This window comes from Canis lupus, chromosome 8, assembly GCF_003254725.2.
Source record: "Canis lupus dingo isolate Sandy chromosome 8, ASM325472v2, whole genome shotgun sequence".
Taxonomy (NCBI): domain Eukaryota; kingdom Metazoa; phylum Chordata; class Mammalia; order Carnivora; family Canidae; genus Canis; species Canis lupus.
Window position 1 is genome coordinate 23436740 of NC_064250.1, and position 13800 is coordinate 23450539.

At 37.1% G+C, this 13800-nt stretch overlaps 1 long non-coding RNA gene across 1 annotated transcript; it reads left to right on the top strand.

Annotated features, from left to right (window-relative positions):
* Positions 1-1225: 1225 nt before the first annotated feature.
* On the top strand, positions 1226-7667 carry LOC125755530 (uncharacterized). The gene is made up of 3 exons (XR_007412233.1): positions 1226-1275; positions 2786-2902; positions 7582-7667. It is a non-coding gene; the product is annotated as an uncharacterized LOC125755530 (long non-coding RNA).
* Positions 7668-13800: the final 6133 nt, after the last annotated feature.

The following is a 13800-nucleotide window of genomic DNA, read 5'->3' on the forward strand; positions in this document are numbered from 1 at the left end:
TTTTTTATGGCCCTTTCGACTCATATTTACTCTGCTAAGATCCTCTGGCTCTTACAGGCAATTGTCCTGGGGAAAATTCCTTTATAATCTCTCGTGCGTTCTTTCTCCTTTTATGGTCACATCTTGTCCCTAAACAAGCATGCTAGGACAAGCTGGTCCCTGCATAGCCATCCCACTCTCCTTCATTGTCAAAAAAGCTAGCCATGCACAAATTTCAGCTTGATTCTTGTTTTGATCTTTGTAACTTACATACTGCTGGGGTCATGGATCATGTTCTTTGATCTCCACTAAGTCCCTCATCTCTTTCACACGAGGATAGGAGCCTAATGTGGAGGAAAATATGTGACAGAACCTCACAGTCTTTCCCCCCCCAAAATTATTTCCCCGTTTTTGGTTAACACCATTCAGTCTCTTTTATATTTTTAGGGTGGTTATTGGACCAAGGATTGCCAGATACTTTTAGATCTTTGTGTAGTTTCACCTTGATGATCTAGCACTTCACTTTGAGACATGGATGTACTTCCCTAACTTTAAACAGAAGGAGTCATATTTAAACATTCTATCATTTATAGAATTAAGGCTTGGTATCTGAAGGAATGAGAGTGTCCAAGGTGCAGAAATGAGGGGTCACTGATCAGAAAGAATCAGTGGTACGGCATAAGAACTGAGTAACTTAAGTACCATGTCTTCAAGGAAAATTTTTCTTACCATTTTCTTCTACCTCACTGAACTCTTAATGACTACAGCTTCCTCTACTTTTAAGGCTTTTAAGTATGTGCTGTCTTTTTTGGATATTAATATTTTTTATTAAGTATATTAGATTTTTAACTGATTTTTTTTAGTTCCTTAAATGAAAGTTTCTCCTATTTCTTTATATTCTACACAACAAAAGGGAATGCATATAATATATACTAAATAAATATCTATAAATAAGTCTGTAAATGTATTTCCATTGCAGACATTTCATCAGGAGGTGTAGCCTATAGAAGTCCAGGATTGCCTGGTAGGAAATTCATGGATTCTTAATTATATTCTTAATGTAGTTGGGTAAACACAGAGGTACTGACGGTGGTAGAAGGCAAAAGTACAGTAAATTCCATGTCATTAATAAACCTCTCTCTCATGTGTATGCATACTTGTATATTACATACTCATATAAAAATTGCATTGGTAGCAAAGATTCTGAAGATATCTTTTGGGCTGGGTCTTATAATTATGTTTTTCCCCAGTTGATGCCTGTCAGAACATATAGGACTCCATGTGAAAAAATTCCAGGTAATTTCATATTATTTTTGAAAATAAGAAGTGAGTTTTTTGTTTGTTTCATTAGGCAGTGTTTATTTTGGTGGTTTTGAATTGAATTTTTAGGTACTCTAAAAATAGATATTTTCTGACAAATTGTAAATCTAATCAAGGCAATATTTTGTCATATTAATATGTCTGTTGGAAAAAATATGATTGATGAGAAAAGGTATCTGTTAATATTACATATCTAAATAACTTTTCCATGGTTGGCTTGTGTGTTAGGAAATGATCTTCAGTTTTAAATAATCCTTCATTGTTTCTTGTATGTAAGAATATCAGCACCAATGAGGAGCTCCAGCAGGAAAGCACTAAGCTATTTGTCTTTTTCAATACATGTGCCAGGGCTAGGAAATGATAAATCTGTATGACTTCAGAGGACAAGTTTTTTTTTTTTTTAAGTGAAGTTTTTTTTTTTTAAGATTTTTTATTTATTCATTCATGAGAGACACACCGAGAGAGAGAGAGAGAGAGAGAGAGAGGCAGAGACACAGGCAGAGGGAGAAGCAGGCTCCACGCAGGGAACCTGACGTGGAACTCGACCCCGGGACTCCAGGATCATGCCCTGGGCCAAAGGCAGGGGCTAAACTGCTGAGCCACCCAGGGATCCCAAAGGACAAGCTTTTAATTAAATGATACCCATAAGTCACCCTTTTTGTTTCCTTAGAGGGTTTTGAAAAAAGTCTTTCTAATTTGGTTTTAATGCTCAACTGTATGAATACATTCACCCAAACTCTAAATTACTTCACAATTTTCATTTCAATTTTTTCTACTTATTGTAAAATGTCACTTTTAGCATTTCCAGAGTCTTTTACTAGGCACTTTATTTATTATTGCCTAGCTACGGTCAGCTTTACAACTCTTAAATGTTTATAAATAAGGAAAAGCAACACTTTCCTGTAAAATCTTGAAGTGTTGCAACAGAAAACAAACTTAAAAAATGAAACTTCTCTAGAGCTTTACTAGGTTTACCGACCATTTCACTGCTGGGCTGTGAGAGTGTCTTTTAAACCTCAATTTCAGAAGTGGTTCAGATGCCTTTGAATACATACTACTTATTTTTCTCAATAGCCCTTAAAACCAGTCTTAAGTTAGTTAGCTCGGAAATTAATAATAAGAGCTCAATAGTATTCTTCCCATTCACAAGACAAAACAAAAAGGGGGGGCAATATTTGAAGGGTTATAGAAGAGAATAAAATATATAATTTAGAGCACCGATTAAAAGCTAGGTTGTATTCCATGTTAGGAATTTTAGTCCTCATAACAGCCTCTTCACTATATCTCCCTTGGAAATATTAAAATGGAGAAGATTGTGTAGCTTGCCTAGAAAGGTCTGCAGTGGGGCATGGCATTTAAATCTAGGTTTTTTCTCATTTCACAGTCAGATCTTCCTTCCTTCACTCCAATATAGTACTCACAGTCCTGTAAGAGTTTTCTTACTAATACATTTTATTTTTTATATTTACTTATTTCAGAAAGACAGAGAGGAGCACACAGAAGGAAAAGAAGGACTGGATTCCCCACTGAGCAGGGCTCCACCCAGGACCCTGGGATCATAACCTGAGCCCAAGGCAGATGCTTCACTGACTGAACCACCCAGGTGCCCCCCACTAATACATTTTAAAGTTTTGCATATAATCTAGAAACAAAAAGAGGCCCAAATGATTCATGATAGTAATGGGATAAGGTTCTCTTTGTTATTCTTGCAATTCCTTAATTTATAGTATATTTTTAAAAATTTGTTTTTATTTGTATAGAGTGAAGGAGAACTCTGGGTAGTTAAATAACCTTAGGCTGAGGATAAAAATGTTGGGATGTACTCAATACAAGCATACCTCAAAAAAATTGGAAAAAACAAATACACAAGCTAACCTCACACCTAAAGGAACTGGAGAAAGAACAGCAAATAAAACCTACACTAAGCAGAAGAAGAGAGTTAATAAAGATTTGAGCAGGACTCAAATAACAACCAGAAGAACTGTAGAACAGATCAACAAAACCAGGAATTGGTTCTTTGAAAGAGTTAATAAGATAGAAAAACCATTAGCCAGCCTTATTCAAAACAAAAGAGAAAAGACTCAATAAAATCATGAATGAGAAAGGAGAGATCACAACCAATACCAAGGAAATACAAACGATTTTAAAAACATATTATAAGCAGCTACATGCCAATAAATTAGGCAGTCTAGAAGAAATGGATGCATTTCTGGAAAACCACAAACTACCAAAACTGGAACAGGAAGAAATAGAAAACCTGAACAAACCAATAACCAGGAAGAAAATGAAGCAGTCATCAAAAACTTCCCAAGACACAAAAGTCCAGGGCCAGATTGCTTCCCAGGGGAATTCTATCAAACGTTTAAAGAAGAAACCATACCTATTCTATTAAAGCTGTTCCCAAAGATAGAAAAGGACAGAAATCTTCCAAACTCGTTTTATGAGGCCAGCATCACCTTAATTCCAAAACCAGACAAACCCCACCAAAAAGGAGAATTATAGACCAATCTCCTTGATGAACACAGATGCAAAAATTCTCAACAAGATACTAGGCAATAGGATCCAACAATACATTAAGAAGATTATTCACCATGACCAAGTGGGATTTATCCCCGGGATACAAGGCTGGTTCAACACTCATAAAACAATTAATGTGATAGATCATATAAACAAGAGAAAAAACAAGAACCATATGATCTTCTCAATAGATGCAGAGAAAGCATTTGACAAAATACAGCATCCATTCCTGATCAAAACTCTTCAGAGTGTAGGGAGAGAGGGAACATTCCTCAGCATCTTAAAAGCCATCTATAAAAAGCCCACAGCAAATATCATTCTCAATGGGGAAACACTAGGAGACTTTCCTCTAAGATCAGGAACACAACAGGGATGTTCACTCTCACCACTACTATTTTTTTAAAGATTTTATTTATTTATTCATGACAGAGAGAGAGAGAGAGAAGCAGAGAAACAGGCAGAGGGAGAAGCAGGCTCCATACAAGGAACCTGATGTGGGACTCGATCCCAGGTCTCCAGGATCACACCCCAGGCTGAAGGCAGGTCTAAACCACTGGGCCATCAGGGCTGCCCCATCACCACTACTATTCAACATAGTACTAGAAGTCCTAGCCTCAGCAATCAGACAACAAAAAGAAATAAAAGGCATTCAAATTGGCAAAGAAGAGGTCAAACTCACCCTCTTTGCAGATGACATGATGCTAAACATAGAAAACCCTAGACTCCACCCCCAGATTGCTAGAACTCATATAGCCATTTGGCAGTGTGTCAGGATACAAAATCAATGCCCAGAAATCAGTGGCATTTCTATACACTAACAATGAGACTGAAGAAAGAGAAATTAGGAGTCAATCCCATTTATAATTGCACCCAAAAGCATAAGATACCTAGGAATAAACCTAACCAAAGAGGTAAGGAACTATACTCTAAAAACTACAGAACACTCCTGAAAGAAATTGAGTAAGACACAAAGAGATGGAAAAATATTCCACGCTCATGGTTTGGAAGAATTAATGTTGTGAAAATGTCAATGGCACCCAGGGCAGTTTACACATTCAATGCAATCCCTATCAAAATACCATGGACTTTCTTTAGAGAGTTGGGACAAATAATCTTAAGATTTGTATGGAATCAGAAAATACCCCAAATAGCCAGGGGAATATTGAAAAAGAAAACCAGAGCCGAGGGCATCACAAAGCCGGATTTCAAGTTGTACTACAAAGCTGTGATCATTAAGACAGTGTGGTACTGGCACAAAAACAGACACATAGATCAATGGAAGACTAGAGAATCCAGAATTGGGCCCTCAACTCTATGGTCAACTAATATTCGACAAAGCAGGAAAGACTGTCCCATGGAAAAAGGACAGTCTCTTCAATAAATGGTGCTGGGAAAATTGGACAGCCACATGCAAAGAATGAAACTAGACCATTCTCTTACACCAGACACAAAGAAACTCAAAATGGATGAAAGATCCAAATGTGAGATAAGAATCCATCAAAATCCTGAAGGAGAACACAGGCAACACCCTTTTTGAACTTGGCCACAGTAACTTCTTGCAAGATACATCTATGATGGCAAGGGAAACAAAAGCAAAAATGAACTATGGGACTTTGTCAAGTTAAAAAGCTTCTGCACAGCAAAAGAAACAGTCAACAAAACTAAAAGACAACCTACAGAATGGGAGAAGATATTTGCAGGTGACATATCAGATAAAAGGCTAGTATCCAAGATCTATAAAGAACTTATTAAACTCAACAGCCAAGGAACAAACAATCCAATCATGAAATGGGCAAAAGACATGAAAAGAAATTTCACCAAAGAAGACATAGACATGGCCAACAAACACATGAGAAAATGCTCCACATCACTTGCCATCAGGGAATTACAAATCAAAACCACAATAAGATACCACCTCACACCAGTGAGAATGGTGAACATTAACAAGACAGGAAACAACAAATGAGGGAAAGGATGTGGAGAAAGAGGAACCCTCTTGCACTGTTGGTGAGAATGTGAACTGGTGCAGCCACTCTGGAAAACTGTGGAGGTTCCTCAAAGAGTTAAAAATAGAGCTACCCTACGACCCAGCAATTGCACTGCTGGGGATTTACCCCAAAGATACAGATGTAGTGAAAGACCGAGACACCTGTACCCCAATGTTTATAGCAACAATGTCCAATAGCCAAACTGTGGAAGGAGCCTCAGTGTCCATCGAAAGATGAATGGATAAAGAAGATGTGGTTTATGTATACAATGGAATAGTACTCAGCCATTATAAAAGATGAATACCCACCATTTGCTTCAATGTGAATAGAACTGGAGGGTATTATGCTGAGTGAAGTAAGTCAATCAGAGAAGAACAAACATTATATGATTTCATTCATTTGGGGAATATAAAAAATATAGTGAAAGGGATTATAGGGGAAAGGAGAGAAATTGAGTGGGAAATATCAGAGAGTGATAGAACATGAGAGACTCCTAACTGTGGGAAATGAACAAGGGGTAGTGGAAGGGGAGGAGGGCGGGGGGTGGGGGTGTCTGGGTGATGGGCACTGAGGGGGTTACTTGACGGGACGAGCACTGGGTGTTATACTATATGTTGGCAAATCAAACTCCCATAAAAAAATATACAAAAAAAAATGTTGGGATGTATTTCCTGGAGGTGAAGGGTCTGAGAAATAGCAGTGTGAAATTTCCAGGCATTCTGAAGACTGCACAGCCATATGGGGGAAGCAGCACAGATTGTTAGAGTTTATGAGTCAGGGGAAAAGAGCAGGACCAGAGGACAATACTATTTTCATCAGAGTTTACTGTAAATAAAAACTTGTGAAAATGCCGCATTTTATCAGCATAAGTAGAGAAAATCTGTTTCTATCCATCAAGACTGTAAGACTGATAGGAGATGTCTTATAGACATCTGCCAATTTGTTTATTCAATAATAAAAAGCTTCTAGAACTGCTAAATCACTGAATATTGAGTCAATGAGAAATTTTTATGTTATTATACTAACCTACTGTTATCAAAATATGTTACAGGAAAAGATAAAATGCAGGGAGAACAAATTGAGTATTTTTCAGTTTATTCAACATTCTTCTCAGAGTTGTAGCTGGGAGCTATCTACTAGGATAATGTGATAGTAGGGGATAAAACCTCAAATTATCCTTGCAAAAGATGCATAAATAACTAAATAGAATTTAGTTAAATTAACAAGCTCCTTTTGGGAAATAAGTAAAATGATTTTGAGCTTTATTAAATATTTTATGTTACCATATCAATTATATATATATATTTAACAATTTTATTTATCTATTCATGAGAGACACAGAGAGAGAGAGAGAGAGAGAGGCAAAGACACAGGCAGAGGGAGAAGCAGGCTCCATGCAGGGAGCCCGATGTGGGACTTGATCCCGGGACTCCAGGATCACACCCTGGGATGAAGGCAGGCACTAAACTGCTGAGCCACCCAGGGATCCCCATGGTTTATATTTTTAAAGTCTATTTGATATTATCTGAAAGTTATAGAATTCCACTATGGGGTAGAATATGCTTCAGCTCACATGTATATGAATGTTAACATTTACAAAGCAGATATACTTGAATATATATATACATATATCAATAGTATATCGATAAGAAAGGTGAGAAAGATATATATTGTTAAGGATACATTATATATAGTATAAGTGTGAATATATTTAAGTACATGTTTTGTAAATATATATATTTATAAATATACATCTATCTATATATATTTTACACAGAATCACATTCAGTGCATAAGAAGTAGGAAGGCTAAACAATAAATTGAGCAACAATGTGATGGGATTGCATCAGACCAAGGTATGTCTCCTAAATTAAAAATACAAAATTATATGTTATAAATGTACTAGAAATGAGCATTCTATATGGGATAGATACTTGTTAACCAAACTCATAAGGAACTGAAACACAAACCATAGTGACAATATGTACTCTGTTTCCTACAACTGCAATGTATGTATCTGCTATTTCAATTAACTACTTTCTCAGATCAAAGGTGGTTATACCACAGTAGACATCAGGTGGCTGCTTTTCATGACCATAGGCTCAGAGAACAGTCTTGAGGCATTTCAGAGAATAGTCTTGAGACATTTCACTTATACGTTAACTATCTCTTTCTGTCTTCTCATTTTTATTCCACGTACTTTAATCCTTAAGTGTAGGTTTAGAAGTAAGGACTGAGACTAAATCTGAGACTTCCTTTGCCATAAACTAATAGATGGCAAGCATTTTCACTTTCCAAAGTAAAGCAAAGTGCTAGATTTGAAGCACCACTTATAAAGGAGGTAACTAAGAGAGAATTTGTGAACCATGGTTGAAACCATGTTTATAATTTAGGTTGAGAAGATGTGCCACAAACATAGGTTGGGATTTTAGTATCCACTCTTTTTCACGATTCGATATAAAATAAAAGAAACTTGGAATTTGGGACACACATTGGACAGTGGTCATAAGAATTTAAATGACAAGAGGCTGACTCCTGTATCCCATGATTACAATGCAGAAGACTGCCATAGGGAAGTATCTACAGCAATAGTGAGAGTGGGCCATTGACCCTGTTTACCATGATCCTATGTGTAGGCCATGATGAAGTTGGACTTGGATCTCCTTACGTCCTGAACAAGAGGGCCACGTGGAAGCTTGAGGAGTGCAGAAAATTTGTAGAAAGAGTGTAGAAAATTTCTCTGGTTGGCCATGGGCTGAGGGGAATAATATAAAATAACCAGACAGAAAAGTCACATTTACGCACATCCAGAATGCCCCAGAGAAAACATCCCCAGTAAAGAGGACCTTATTAATAATTTTGTGGCTACAAAATTTCTCTGTGAAAGAATCAGCTTTCAAAAACTTGAAGCCAGCTCAGAAGGTACCAGTCAAGTAAGGTATTTCCTAATTCCTCTAATTTTGACTCCTGCAGGAGGGGTTAGAAATTCAGATAGCAAACCGAGGAAAGAGGGAAAGAGAGTCTAGGAGAGGAAATAAAGCTCTCTATGTCCTTTGTCTACATGTGGATTTCCACCACTCCAAATTAAAGGAGAGAAGCCTTAATTGTGTATGAAGGTTGGAATTGTGGTTGTCACGCTGGGCTAGAGATTGTAAATTGTTACATGAGACTGACTGATTACTTTGTTTTCTAAGATGTAAGAACTAGGGACAACAAGCTAGCCCGAAAGAAGTGAAGGGTTTGCAAAATTTGACAAAATTTGTCAAGAGAAAAATTTAAAATGCCTCATTATTGTAGCCTATGTCCAGATATTTCGATATGCTGGATTTCAAGCACATCTCTATCAGAGGTGAAAACTCATGGATGGAAATATTAAAGCAAAACCTACATAATCACATGGTAAAGCTATAAATAGCATTGTAATGCTTTACATAGTGTGCTTAAAGTCAAGATATAAATTTAAATTTGAGAATTACCAGAACAGGAAAAACTATAGAGTAGGATTTTTTTTTCTATGTATTACAGGATCTTTAAGGAAAAGGAATACCCAGTCCTAAAGTAGGGGAAACTATTCAATTATTGCTTTATACTACTTCTTCTCTTTTGTTCCTATCTGTAATAGAAATTGATAATCTGTAGTAGAATGTATTTTCTAGAGTTAGCCATATCTCTTACCCCAATTGTTCTTTCATAATGCCCTGTGAACAAACTACTCCCTCGTCAGGAAGTAGAGTCTGTACCTCTACTTCCTTGAATCTGATTGGTCCTTGTTATATCTTTGACTGATAGAATATGACAGAGAGACAATGTCAGTTTCTAGTGAATTGTTTAGTCTTTTGGTAATGTTTAGTGGAGGATTTTTGCATCAATATTCATTGAGGATATTGGCCCATAATTTTCTTTTTTGTAGTGCCTTTGGTTTTGGTATCAGGATAATGTTGGCCTTATAGAATGTATTTGGAAATATTTCTTCCTTTTCTATTTTTTGGAATACTTTGAAAGGAATAGGTATTAATTCTTCTTTAAATGTTTAGTAGAATTCACCTATAAATCCATTTGGTCCTGAACTTTTATTTTTTTGGTTGTTTTTTGATTTACTGATTCCATTTTATTTGTTGTAATCAGTCTGTTTAGATTTTCTATTTCTTCCTGGTTCAGTTTTATTTTTTTATTTTCCTTAAATATTTTATTTATTTATTCATAGAGACAGAGAGATAGAGAGAGAGAGAGAGAGGCAGAGACACAGGCAAAGCAGAAGGAGAAGCAGGCACCATGCAGAGAGCCCGATGTGGGACTTGATCCAGGGTCTCCAGGATCACACCCTGGGCTACAGGCGGCGCTAAACCGCTGAGCCACCAGGGCTGCCCTTCCTGCTTCAGTTTTAGAAGATAGTGTGTTTCTAGGAATTTAGCCTTACTCAATAAGAAAAAAAAAGAGAAAGGACCTCAATAAATAAAGTCAGAAATGAGAGAGGAGAAGTAATAATTGACAACACAGAAATACAAAGAATTATAAGAGAATACTATTAACTGGCCTCTTGGAACTCTCACTCTTACAATGCTCCCTCTGATACGAAATCACCATACTGTGAGAAATCAAAGCCACTGGAGGCCATGTGTAGATACCTTGTTGACAAACCCAGGGGAGCCCCTATCTGACATCCAGCAACTACCATTCATATACATGAGCCATCTGGTATGTCTCCAGCTAAATCTTCAGATGACTGTACCCCCAACCGATATCTGAGTGCGATCACATGAAAGACTCCAAGTGAAAATCTCCCACCTGGTTTCAATCAACTCATAGACTCATAAAAATAATAATTTTTTTAAGCCATTACGTTTTGGAGTGTTTGTTCCGCAGTAATAGATAACTAGAATTACCCATAATTCTAAATAAGATAAAATGCTCATTTCGTTTTTGCTTAAGTTTATGTCATTTCTTTGAAATGTAAGGAAGTATTATTTTATGCCAATATGCCTTATCTTGGGTTCTCAGAAACATAGCTTATGTGATAATGTTTTATCTGGTAGTGTAAATCCAAAGAAACAATTGGTAAAGGAAAATGAAGTGAGGGATCCCTGGATGGCTCAGCGGTTTAGTGTCTGCCTTTGGCCCAGGGTGTGATCTTAGAGTCCCAGGATCAAGTCCCACATCAGGCTCCCCACATGGAGCTTGTTCCTCCCTCTGCCTGTGTCTCTGCCTCTCTCTCTCTGTCTCTCTCTCTCTCTGTGTGTCTCTCATGAATAAATAAATAAAACTTAAAAAAATAGGAAAAAGAAGTGAGACATGAAGGGGAAAAATACAAATAAATGCTGGCATATTTCTAAAGTGGCTACAATGTTATAAACACAACTGCTGTCTGAATCATGCAAATGTCTCTGAGTAGGCCATATGGAGCTGTTGTGCCTCTGAATAATCCTCTGTGGAGAATAAGGGAGAAGAATTCATTCTATGGGTCCTTTGAATCTATTGTCTCTCATTAGTCTAAATCTGCCCAAAGGCATTTAGTCCCTTGTCCTTCCAGGTTGTGCGGCCTATGCCTCCTGGATAGCTGCTGAGGAATCCAAAATCATAATCTTTAGCATGGCATTTTATTTGGGTCTAGAATTTGTAGGGAGAGCCAAAGGCTTTATGGGTGGGATCAATCCATAGTTGCTGCTAGGTGCCATAATTCTTGGAACTTCTGCTTCACTGGAGCAATTGATACTCTGTCAGAGCCTGGCCCTCTCTCTGAGAAACCTTGAAATATCTAAGAATCTTAAGAGGTAAAGTCAGAACAGTGGCAATTGGAGCACTCCACTGAACAAATGCCTGAAGGATCAGGAGGCAGGTAAAGCCATGCAATGCAGGGGTGGTTTGTGAATTGGATTTGATAAAATCCACCCAATGAACCACTCAGATTCTCTCTTATACTCCTATGATATACAGATCTTCTCTAAGGAAGGGGGATTTGCAAGTCCAATAACTCAAGGTGGTGTTTCCAATATTTTGAAAAAGGCTAAAGAGAATTAAAAGACTTAGCTATAACTGTTGTTTGGGCCATAATTATTTCTTGCCATCTACCTTTCCCAGCATACATTCTAGAGTTTTTGTTATTGTTTTGTTTTTCCCTTTAGCCAGCACTTTGACTGGTCTATGTCATTTGTATTGTTGAATTATCTGGAGTATCATCTGGAGTATTTATCAATTCTAGTGAGGGAGTTTCACTGATCTTTCAAGGTTGAAAATATATAATTGTCACAGTAGCTAAATGACCTTTCTGAAGAATGGTGTCATATAAGGGACTCAAAATTAGTCTCAGATGTTGGCAAATTCTTTATTCAGTAGGATCAACAGCTAGATCAACATAGTGAGAGGAAATCTATGCTATTAGTTCATCAATAGTCACCATTTTGTAAATACAGTCCTTCCTTTTATGGGCCCACAATGCAGTCATTACTGTGGCTGATGAGATTATCTGACATCCCCAAGACAGGTAATTTTATCTTTTCTGAAGTGTATCTTTTCTGGTTGATATTATATGAGTTATAGGACACACATATTTGTGCCCTCTTCCATATAGGGATCCATATACCTCTTTCCCAGATTTTCTTATCCTCAATCTTTCAGTGTTGGCCCTTTTAGGTTTTTGACTCACTAGCCGGGTAAGTCTCACCGCCCAATAGTCAATATATATCCACACTGCAGGCCAACTTGTCTTCCATATAAGTCTATAATCAAGTGTACTGTTCACAGCTCTGACTTCTGGAAAGATTTCCCTTCACCATTCCCTTTCTGGACTACCCTTAAGGACAGCAAACATCCATCTCTGGCTTCAACCAACATATTACACGGACACATCTATGATTAAGGCCTTAGTTCTTTAATTTTAAGTTAGTTGGTTATAAGGAATACTGAGAAGGCCATAGGTATGAATTGAAGGAGAAGCAGCAATAGGTGAACGGGGTTGCCTTTGAGCCCATTTATAAGTAAATACTTTTCAGCATATCCTGGGTTTTTCTGCCGTGTCCACTCAGTCTTCTTATTTGCTGGATCTTTTAGTATCAGTTGATAATAAGTTTCACTGGTCTCAAGATCATTTAGTGCCCCATAGTCATTCTCTAAGGGCCCAATAAGAGCACATCGAGAGTTGATTTTTCAAATGGAGGACTTGTCTCCACCTTCAAGGAAGGATATTATCTTGCTCCAATAACCCTAGGGGTTTACAAAATGATATCAAAATTTGATAATCTGAAATGTGAATATTTTATAATTAGGATTAAATTCATTTCAATCTCCTTTATATTATTGTGATTAAAATGTTAAAACAGGGATCCCTGGGTGGCGCAGGGGTTTAGCGCCTGCCTTTGGCCCAGGGCGCAATCCTGGAGACCCGGGATCGAATCCCGCGTCAGGCTCCCGGTGTATGGAGCCTGCTTCTCCCTCTGCCTATGTCTCTGCCTCTCTCGCTCTCTCTGTGTGTGACTATCATAAATAAATAAAAAATAAATAAAAAAAAATATTAAAACATTTTCATGATTTTTAACACAAGAGATTCTATCGTATGTATTTCACCAGATTAAAATAATACTTCTGTGATTTATAGTTAACATACATGCAGGCATTCATATAAATAATTAAATATTTCTATATTTTTTGGAATTTTGTCTGCAGGATCTTTAACTTTAGTCAATAGTAAATCTAGTGTAGAGAAGAAAACACTGGAAAGAAGGTAGAAGTTATGGGTATATTTTTGTTTTCTCTACTTCCTTGTTAAATGTCCTTTGACCTTAGGCTGTACTTCATATATCTAAAATCCATTTACTAGGTGCCAGTCACAATGCTAAGTTTATTTACTTACAATAATTTCTGAACACCAGAGGACCAAAGGGATACTTTCTTTTATCCTATTTCTGTCCCGTAATTTAAAAACCTTTCTTTTTAAATTCCCAACCCTGTGCCGCCAAGCTCAGATGTTTTGGTTCATGAATATGATGATTCACAAGATTAAAAT